Here is an 11,387-nt window from a genome sequence, read left to right as displayed (position 1 = left end):
GTCCTTACAGACTGACTGATTCGGTTAAAGGATAAGTTTGATTTGGATTTAATATTTAAAATGTCATGCAGAAAGGTATAACTGTTGTGATATGACACGGCACGTATCGCAAAAGGTATCCGTAATATTAGAGGTAACTTGTACTTTCCGACTGTATGTCTTGCATTGTCTGTGCAGTTTCTTGTCGCATCAATTCACGGCATAGTGACTGACGCCTGATTTTTCCCCGCACAAGACAATGCGGTTATGTGTACAGGAGTGCATTCAGAAAAAAAAAATTACGTCCCATCCAAGATCGGTTAGTGTGGCGATAAAATAGTAATTTTAATATGTGCTTCTAATTCTTTGAAAGGATTTTTTGGCTTTTGTGTCGCACATTAAGTCTCTCTTTCAGACTCTGTAATCCGCCTATTATGCGCGTGAAGCCCCTCGGGTCTCAGAAGCGCGGAAGCTGCGTTTTCACGTTTTTAACCGTAAATATAATGCTTCCTGTTTGTGTAATCACTTTGCCTGCGGTAAAGGATGAGAAGATGAAGGCTTGCGAGTGCCTCTCTCAGTCAAAGTGGAGCACATGTGATTCTGTAATCTGTGTCTGACTTTGTTTCAGTATTTACGCGATTGCGCTGATCGCGGCGCAGCTTTTTGACAGCCCCGGTGATAGAAGAGCAGAAAGCGCTGGAAAGGAGCGCTCATCATTAAAATAGGCGGAAAAACTCAGCACCACCTGGAATACTCGGAGCTTTGCACTGCTGCATTAAATACACCTGAACTTGTATTTCAGTTCTCTTCAAGAGTGCGATTCAAAGGTAAGTCTTCTTTTTTCTCATTTGTCTGAATACGAAACACTTTGCATTGAGGCACAGCTACAGAATGTATTTCCTTCACCCACATTATCACGAAACATTCACTTCCACTTATGTAGGCTATCATTTGAAAAAGCCGTCTTTGTAAGGAGGGGTTTCCGATTTAGTTTCGTCTTTCTCGTCACATGTTTTTATTTATTTAAACGTGTCTTCTCAGTATGGAATCTGACTCTTCATAAAACAACATAATAGTACGGGTTTTAATCTAAGGAGCGCGACAATGTGCGGCTTAAAAAACATCTTCAAAACGTTTGTTTGAGGTATTTTATCTGCATTATCCGTTTCTGTAAAACTAACGTGTAACTTGTAATTTGTTGTTCCTTTCTTCAAGTTTGTAGATCTGCTCAGTTCCAAGTATACCTGCGAATTTCACAACATTAAAAGCGACGAGCGCTTGTTGCTCATAAATTGATTCAATATACGATACAGGGATAAAATCATACTGCTACCGTACAACATAATAAGTAATGAATACAAATAATGGCGATGTGTCGTGTATTTTGCTTTATTTGTTTATGTCAACTTTGCCTGAATGAAACGGCAGTATACTATGAAAGCTATGAACAAATATTTATGGCAACTGTTACTTTATTCATAAGTTACATTACAATAAAGACAAGCACAAAATACGCCTAGAAACAAGAAAGTTAAAATTAGCAAACAGTAGTTATATCTTCATGGTCAAGGCTGGTTCCTGCCTTACACCCGGAGCTGATGTGAACCGGTGGAGATTTTAGGGATTTATTTATATGATTTATTATTTGGTGGATCAATTTTTATTACACTGAGTGTGAGATACTTATTTAAATGTGTTTGCGGTTTTATTACCACTACATGGCCGTTTCTGTGTGCTTTTTTATTTTTTGTTTTATTGTCCCTGATAGTCGCACAGTTTGATTCATACCTCACACCACAGCTATAGGCTCCGTCCCAGCATCCGTGAACTGAACGAATCGGCTATAGATGATGAATGGATGTATAGTTTTTCAGTATGATTAATTAAGCAGACATTTTTTAAGAGCCGTAAGATTTCAAACAATGTCGGATTTATTGAAAAAATGCGATCATTGCCTCTGTGTAAATGATTAAGTGAGAACAGTCTGGCTGTAAAGCATTCTCCGCGAAAAGAGAGGCATAGACGTTGGATTACAACTTTATATGACTTAACAAAAAAGTTGGTCCGTTTAATGTTCGATTCCCTTATTTCCGCATATGAAATAATAAAGAGCCAGGAGTGTAACAGCAGCAGTAGTGGTGCAGTAAGGATCATTGCCCCTTGAGACTCGATAGGTCCCATTCACTACTGAGGGGGAGGTCCGATAGGTTTGGTGTGTTTTCCTACCGTAATACTTTCTGCGTGTCCTTTTAACTTCCAATTTCCTTGATAAATTAACGTGCGTTGGTGTTTGCTTGAGATTACGCTGTTGATAAGTGCCATCAAGTTGACGTCCCCTAACGTGCGCTGTCTTCGGCGCTCAGCCCGAGAGTCCCGTTTAGGAAACGGAGGTGATGTGGTCAGGCCGCAGAAGGATGCGTGGAATTCCAAACTGAGGAGTACTGTACACCTAAAGTCCAAATTGAACGGAGAAAAGTTTGCTCAATATTGTTACTCGTTTTCTGAAGAAATATCCTAAAAACTTCAATTGCTCTACAGTATCAAATACATACAGCATCTGTGCCCTGAGACTTTTAGCGGCCTGTTAATGTCTGCCTATAAGAACTACCTCATTGCAGTTCATCGGTTCTATAATGTTTAATATATGCACTTATAGGATTTTTACTGATAAATAGCATTTTTTTCTAAAAACACTGAAGCAGTGATTTTAGAAATTGGCTAGTTTTATACAGTAGCTATACAGTATCAGTTCTTTTTGTTAACAAGCCAGGAATGAAATACCCAGTATAGTTTGAAATTCTGCTTAATATAATCAATATCATTTGCGAAAAACCTTCCGTTTCACCCTTGTATTTGTCCAGAAATATTTTTAAATATTAGTCTGTTTGTTATTGTAGATTGTAAGCACTTTAGGCTTTGGAAGAGTTTTCTGTGTTGGATGACAATTAAATGAAATAACAGTCTTTGGTTTATGTTAAAGTTCACTTTCTGCTACTGTATCTACTTATCTGTTTCTCTTCAGGTACATAAGGAATACCTGAGGCTAATAGCTCAATCTGAACATTTCAAAGGTTTGAAATTCATTACCTCTGACAGACTGATACCAGTGGCATAATTATTTGCAGGTTTTGAAAAAAATATTTTCACTTCATTTAGGATAAAAAAAGAAAACAGTATGGTGATAACATTAAAGTCTGGGCGTCATTAATAATGGTGTTTTATACACACTGTAAAAAACTGCTATAATTTAACAGTTTAATGACTGGCAGCTGAGCTTCCAATCATTTAATTGTCAAAGACAGTTAGAAGCGTAGATTGGTGAACAGTCTGAATCAGTACAATGAATGCAGGCAAACATTTGATTTTCTCTAAAATTAAATTGAACTTGCTTTTTCTGCACAGTCATCTCAGATCAAAGCTATTCAAACTAACCAGATGGGTGATTCAATTGTTCGTTTAATACACCTATGATACTCAATTTGCATGCCTGTATAACACTAAAAACACATTTTAAAGATAATAATTAAAGTAATTGCGATAAAACAATCTTTTTTTAACACTGAAATGAGTGTAATGTTTCACCAAAGCTCTTTATGCTGTCAGGTAGAGAAGGAAAGGTTGCTTTTGTGATATTGGGTGTCCTACAGGTTCGCCAGTTTATGGAAAACAATAAACCTGCCATAAACCAGCCTTAAATACCACAAAAACCCATAATAATTGGGAATAAGCTTACCACCCATCTTAGGTTTTTGTTGCCCACATTATAAAGATGTGGTGGTCATTGGGAACAATTTGCAGTGTTGCGTTCTGACCTCCACAGGTCATGTGAAAAGATAATTTCTCCTCTGGGATTAATACAGTGTACCAAAAATGTTCAAACTTTATGCAAAGTTGAATTCTGTGCCATTGTGACTTTATGGTAATACATCAATTATTTATAATTATTTATATTGAATTAATTGATCTAGACAGCTAAAAAACTGCTTAAATGTAAATCTACATGCATCCTTAAGTTTAAAACAATTGCTTTAACTGTTTATTGTACATATTACTTTTTTTTTACTTTGAAAATATATGGTTTATGTAATATATTTTTTGAGGATTTTTTGGAGTCTGTAAATTCACTATTACTTTCATTTTTGAAAGCAGTTCAGCTTATCACTCCTGGAGAAATGTGTATTTTCTTCTTTAGGCAGACCAACATGAAGTGTATCGTGAAGAAGCTTAAATAAGAGAATTTTTGACAGTATATATTATAATAAATATATATATCATAATGCATTGAGACTATTTTTTAAGCAGACTAAAGATCTGGGGTTACAAACAAACTTCTCTGTTTATCTAATGGTAGAGAAAGGTAAGTAACATGAACCAGTAGCCAAGATGGTGGACTGTATTGTTCCACTGAGCATATCACCTAAATTACTTTTTATCTGTAGCAACATGTAAGCATTGCGTCGATACTGAAATTGAAAAATACACTAAAAAAGCAACAGTTAAAGAAAGATGTTATATTTATAAAACAAATATCCTTTCATCATTGGTCAAAGATGATTATGCTGTTGTAGAGGTGCTGGAGCCTATTTTGGCAGTTTCAGGGATGAGAAAAGTAGCAACGGTGTTTTAGACTCCCGTTTAGTGTAGTGCACAGTCTCACACACACACACACACACACCAGATAAGAACAGCCAGTTTAATTTAATAACCACTGGATTATTACATGGGAGAAAAAACATACAGGAATGATGAAAGTGTGCAGAATCCAACACAAGCAATGACTAGGCTGGAATGTGAAACCGACATCCTGGGGTCTCACCATGCCTCAGTAAAAGCAAACTCTCTCTCTGCCAATTTAACAGCCATTTTCCAGGTTCACACATATCTTAGGAACTACTATAGCATAAATATCCACAAAAAGATGCTCTTTTTCACACAAGCCTCTTTAGTTGCCTTTCACATAATGCAAGATGGACGGTGAATGTATTTTAACCCAATTTCATAGGGTTTTGTTAATTTCAATGACCAGTTTGAGACTGGTGTGGTTTAATGTTAAGCCAGGTTCCAAGAAAATTAAGTAGTAGTATGTCAAACAAGAAAGTGTCACTCTTTCAGATAGATTATCTTAAATTATCAGTGAGAGAGGCTTTACTATAACTTCGTAAAGAATGAAGTAGAACCCCCTAAGAAGTATAGCCCTCCAGTTTAATGAGACTGTCCTACAAGTACACTGCTAGGAGACCACTTATAAGCAAACTGAATATTCACAAAAATAAGAAATACAAAAAGAAACGATGTGCTTATAAAGAGGCAAAAACAGATTTTGTGATAAAAATATCAATGTCTTTTTTCAAATCTTTTATTCTAGATCTCTCCCTTTGCTTACAGAAATAAGTCTTTTTTTACATTTTCAGGTTAAGCATTTCTGCTATTTATGACAACAGCCTGATATTTTAGTTTTCTTTTATTTTAACAATACATCATTTTACACTTCATATTTCTTTCAGAGCTTCTCTAAAACTGTAAGCTGGATGTTTATGAATAGAAAAATCAAGGTCTGTGTTGCTACTGTTGCAGATCAAAAGAAGCCACTTTCATTGCAATTTCAATTCTGTCTGAAAGCCACCTGTTGAAAGGAATTGTATGCCATAATTTAAAGTTGTTATGTTCAGGAAAGAATTGAAATCATTTAAAGCATTTCTTCTATCTTTTAGAAGATACTAAATTGTAGATACTATCTTGTAATCTATAGGCTAAGCCTGTTCTCTCTCTCTCACTCTCTGTATATACACTATATGTACAAAGTTATTGGGACCCTAGGCCATTACACCAACAGGGACTTTAATGACATTGAATTCAAATACATTGACTTTAATATGGAACTGGTCCAACCTTTGCAGCTATAACAGCTTCAACTCTACTTGGAAAGCTTTCCGCAAGATTTTGGAGTGTTTCTGTGGGAAATGATGCATTTATGAATTCAGGTAACTGATGTTGGATGAGAAGGCCTGGCTCTCAATCTCCATTCCAGTTCATCCCAAAGGTGTTTGATGGGTTTGAGGTAGGGACTCTGTGCGGGCCAGTCAAGTTCTTCCACACCAAACTCATCCAACCATTTCTTTATGGACCTTGCTTTGTACACTGGGGCACAGTCATGTTGGAATAGAAAATAACCTTCCCCAAACTGTTTCCACAAAGTTGGAAGCATAGCGTTTTCCCAAATATCTTGGTATGCTGAACCACTAAGATTGCCCTTCACTGGGAGTAAGGGGCTTAGCCCAAACCCTGAAAACCAACCCCACATCATTATCCCTCCTCCTATATCTGAGGCTTGGCATTGGACTTGGTGATGTGAGGCTTGCATGCAGCTGCTCGGCCATGGAAACCCATTCTATGAGGCTCCAATCACAGAGTTTTTGTCTTGTGGGAGTTTGGAACTCTTCAGCTATGGAGTCAGTAGAGCGATGTTGACTTCAATGCACTGTGTATCTTAGCAGTCATTGACCCCGCTCTGTAACTTTATCTGATCTTACACTTCATGGCTGAGTTGCTGTTGTTCCTAAACGCTTTTACTTTCCAAAAATACCACTTGCTGTTGACTGTGGAATATTCAGCAGGGATGAAATTTCACAGACCATCTTATTGCAAGGGTGGCATCCTATCACAGTTTCACGCTTGAAGTCACTAAGCTCTTGAGAATGACCTATTTTGTTTCACAAGTGTGATTAAATGGAGACTGCACAGGAGAGTACGGAAGGTTTCTCCTTGTAAAAATAATCGATGCAAGAGAATTAAACAATAGGACATCATGTACTACTGTAACTCTGGGCACTGTCCTCATTTAGGATGTGGATGGACTGTCGACAGAAGCTATGCATCAGACACTCTGAACTACTCTTCAGGCAGTGCCCATGGCAGTTCCCTGACTGCAGCATAGGGCTTTCGAAAATGCCACTTGACACTTACTATTTTAATGTTGTGTGTATGCATTTTGTATATTGTCCTTTTGTTTACTCATGCTAAGTAATAAATGAGTTTAATTTATTCAATTTTTAGTGTTGGACCAAACCATGGACCAACAGGTGTAAATAAATTCTTTTCTCTTCTTGTCCTGAGACTTTGTTTTACCAGTCTGGCATATACTGTACATAAATTACTGAGAATACAATAATTCATACTGTATTTGGGGCTGAATTTAATCTGCTTGAAACAAACAACACATACACATGCAATTTTCTTACACTCATAATAGGCATCCATCCATTTTGAATCCTGCTTATCCTGAGCAGGGAACAATCCCTGGACAGGGATCAAAGGATGAACACACACACACACACACACACATCATGGGCCAACTTAGTAATGCCAGTTCACCTAACCTGTATGTCTTTGGAAAACCCACACTGTCATAAGGACAACATGCAAGCTCCATTCAGGGAGCACCTAGAATGTGAACCTCAGATTCTTTGCTGCGTGGCAGCAGCAATACCACTAAACCAGCACTATAAATGTATTATTTTAAAATAGAGAACTTTTATGAGACAGATTGCCTCCTGTTTGTGCAGATTTACTTATAAAGTTAAAGACAATGGAGAAAGAAAAATAGTTGTATAAACCAGCAATGGCAATTTTGCTAATTTGTTTTAACTGTAAGATTAAAATGATGAAGAATGTCAAAATATTAGTTGCATTTGTTACATATATGCAACACTACCTACATAATTTTGTCACAATATTTTTGAAAGGCTGCAAGTCCAAGGGGTGAAACAGCAAAACATCTATATAGTTGAACTTTGTAATTGGCAGTATGCCACACCTAACCAAGAGCCACATTTGGAGTAAATATGACTGTGGCAGTAATAAAACATAGGAATCAACTTACCAAGAAAGATGTCAATATGGAGATTTGAATTTTCACACCAGTGGTATCATGAATCGTAAGAGAATTGGCATCTTACTATGGAATGGTGCAGGACAGAATGAAACCTAAATGTCATAAATTAGGGTAAGAGACAAGTTGAAGCCACATATGAAATGAGAGTCCCTCCAGACAGTGACAAAATCATGTGTAGTAGCATCAAATAGAACTCATGAAGAGCAATATAGAATGGTATCGAATCAGCCTGTAATTCTTTTTCTTCATAAATCTCATTATTTCAACAGTCACTTTGATCTCTGATGTAAAGTTGTTTGTGCCACCCACAGTAAATTTACACTAGTGTATGTCATGCTTCTGTGCTATTTTATGGTCAGTACTTATGAGCTAGATTCACGCTCAGTTAAAACTGCAAAAATGGATATAAATAAAGGAGATCTGCTGTCTCATCTAAATTCACACCTTAGTCAAAGCATTAGGACATACCATCTAAATGAAAAGATTCATCTGTACAGTCTGCTCTACTATTGAGCCATCCTTCCTATTATATTTTGATAGGGCATTTCTATGTGCATCCTTAACCTGGAAAAGGGTATGTCCATGTCCAGAATATGTAAAAAAATGTGCTTATTCAACAAAAACTGGCAGGGAAAGATTAGTCAAAGGGAAATCACAAACTACCAAAGAACCAAACAGACAACAGACTGTCTGCCACACTGGGCCTGATTACGTAGTGTCATTAACTGTCAGGCTTACTATCTTGCCCACCATTTGAAAAATCATAGCTTTACTGTTTTGTTGTGACAATTGCTCCTGCTGTTTGAACCTTTGTTGCACCAACACACCAAACTGAATGGGCCACTGGTGGGAACTGCGCAGGTATGAAAAAGTTCTACATTGCTAAGCCCCAATTTCGAATGATTCTGGCCTAGCATCCTTGATAGGTTCTATACTGCATTCCCTCCATAATGTGGACTATTATCACGTTTTGTTCTGTTTGGATTCTCATATTTTCCAGGTTATAGTTAGGAAAGGGGGCTTTCCGCATTTAAAACTTCCTCACAGAATATTTACTTCTTAGGCACAATTCAAAAATTTTAAACCTTAGCTAATTTCCCATAGTAGCACTTGGAAGGCCTCTGCAATTATCATTGTGAGTTCCTGTCTTGAAGCACAGACTTTTCGAGGCCTGTCTCAAGTTAGGTGGCAGTTTTGTGCCACTACCCCACTGTTATTGTGTACAATTCACCTTAATAAAAGGACAAGTGTCTGTGTGTGTGTGTTTATCTGTGTGTCCATCTGGTTGTTATGGTTAGGAAGAAAACTTTAAAAATAGGTAAAACATGTAAAATAAGGGTACAAAAATAAAAATAATAATAAATATACCAAATAAAAGTGTAAAAATAAGAATATTTGTCTTATCTGCTTAATGCTAGCAACAAAAGTGTATTAGTGACTTTTTTGCACCTGCTTGGACCGCATGAACAAAGTTTATAGCTGTAATAAAACTGACAGTTAACTTTGCATGGTAGGCAATGGATGAGTGAAAATGACGAACAATTGTAGTGCACATCAGGAAACCAAAGCCCCAACACGAGTAGGCTAGAGCCACTTAACCAGGACAATGAGGTAACGACCACTGCCACATATTCCCAACAAAACACTTTTACTATAAGAGTGGTCAGTTCAAAGAGACGTCAAAAAAAGCAATGAAAATGGACGGCTTTATCTGAGGAGGACGAGGAAACAAGACAAAATCGACAGCCATGTATCAAATAAAAAGCATGATGTGTACATTGCTTCCACAGATTTCTACCTGTCCTGAACAGATAGCACAGCTAGTAAACATTCCAAAGGCTTTTCAAAGCTTGAAGAAACTGATTTCTTCATTTAAAGAATAATAAAATGTAGGACTACACCTTATTCATTGTCTTACTATATATAGAAATTAAATGTTCAAAGCAAAACCTAGACATGGTCACTTAAGAATTAGGCTGAGGCTGATATTAGTGTTAATGGAAAACAGACGTTTAATGGCTTGCTGGTATTTCTGAACACTCTTAAAGTCTCTTGTGGATTTGAGTCATTATTAGCCGGAACATTTTTATATTGGCATTTACCCCCTTTTGCACTTCTTGCAATAACTTATTACTTCAAATTAAGGACTTTGGATACTCTGAGGAGCACTTGAAATAATACTGCCTTTATATTTGCAACCAGCTGAATGTTCATTATAAAATGTACAACACTCAAGAAAACAAAACATCGCTACAATTATTTTTTGTAAAGTTTTAGTTATGTTATTGTTTGTTATAGCATTTTTACCAATTACTGCTGCATAGTGATTTGTCTGTTTGATGCAGGTCTTCCACTGGGGTCTCTATTAACTTTATTGGAATACATGTATATTAATAATAAATCCTTACTTAATAAATATTCAAAAACTTCAATTAAAATTTAGGAGCTGTCAATGCATTCTTCCTGATACAGGCAAACACCAAGCAGAAAGAAAGGTAATAAAAGTTTCACCTCAATTAAATTAAATAACATAAGAGAGGAGTAAATACAGAGTGGGAAACAAAGTTAAAAAGAAAACAGAACAGGAGGATGAAGCTAAAAAATAAAAAGGTGATGCAGAAAATACAAAATATAATGATAACATAACAGAACATCCATACCGAGATGAATAATAATGGAGATCACAATTGCCAATATTATAAACCAGCAAACAAGTAACTCTGTACTTTAGAAGAAATATAGGATAAATACATTTTTAAATCATAAAATTCATTTAAAATGTTTACTCCTTAACACATCAGAACATTAGAAATAAAACATAATGAACTAGAGGTTACAATATGATCTTGGGACTTTAATATTGTAGCACCTCGCTTGTGCCCGGAGGAGCCAACGCAGTGGATTCTTGCTGTTTTACATTGCTCTTTTCAGGTAGCTTCCTGTACTTAAAGAGACAGCTTATTGTTGATTCAGGAATTGGAATTCATGTGACTTTGGTGGGGTTGGCAGTTTTATCAGTTGCCTTGCAGCTGACATTGAACCTGGTCATTTGAATGATGGAATGCCGGCTCATACTGCTGTTGACTCATCTCCAGACTAAAGAAAATTGTCTGCACTTGTGTAATATTTAAAAAATTACAAAATAATGGCTAAATAAAAGAGGAGAAAAGGTATATAATATTAGTGGCAATTGCTCTACCAAATGATGTGCTGTGGCAGATATTAGGAATAAGGGACCAGAGGAGGAGATGTATAGTGTTTGAGACATCAGACTAAGTTTATTACTAAGTAGTCGTTAATCATCTATTAATCGTAAACTATGAATCGTCTGAGCCAAATCACTAAGCCAAAATAAAAGTAAAAGTTAAAGCAAACAATTCCATAGGCAAAACACTTAATCACAAACAACACACTCTAAGTTTGTTTGTATCCACAATCTCGGATAACCAGAAAGTGCACGGCCCTGTCAAAACAGTGATGTTATGCGGACATGCGCTCCTAGTCATCTTTAATAGCA

At 36.5% G+C, this 11,387-nt stretch overlaps 1 protein-coding gene across 1 annotated transcript in view; it reads left to right on the top strand.

Annotated features, from left to right (window-relative positions):
* Positions 1–531: 531 nt before the first annotated feature.
* opn5 (opsin 5) overlaps positions 532–11,387 on the top strand; it is a 110,846-nt gene continuing 99,990 nt past the window's right edge. The window contains exon 1 of the mRNA XM_039750003.1: positions 532–806. The gene's annotated coding sequence lies outside the window, so the exon portion shown is untranslated. The remainder of the gene's footprint in view (positions 807–11,387) is intronic.

This window comes from Polypterus senegalus, chromosome 3 (assembly GCF_016835505.1).
Source record: "Polypterus senegalus isolate Bchr_013 chromosome 3, ASM1683550v1, whole genome shotgun sequence".
Taxonomy (NCBI): domain Eukaryota; kingdom Metazoa; phylum Chordata; class Cladistia; order Polypteriformes; family Polypteridae; genus Polypterus; species Polypterus senegalus.
The sequence above is the reverse complement of the archived record's forward strand: the minus strand, read 5'-3'. Positions and strand labels throughout refer to the sequence as shown.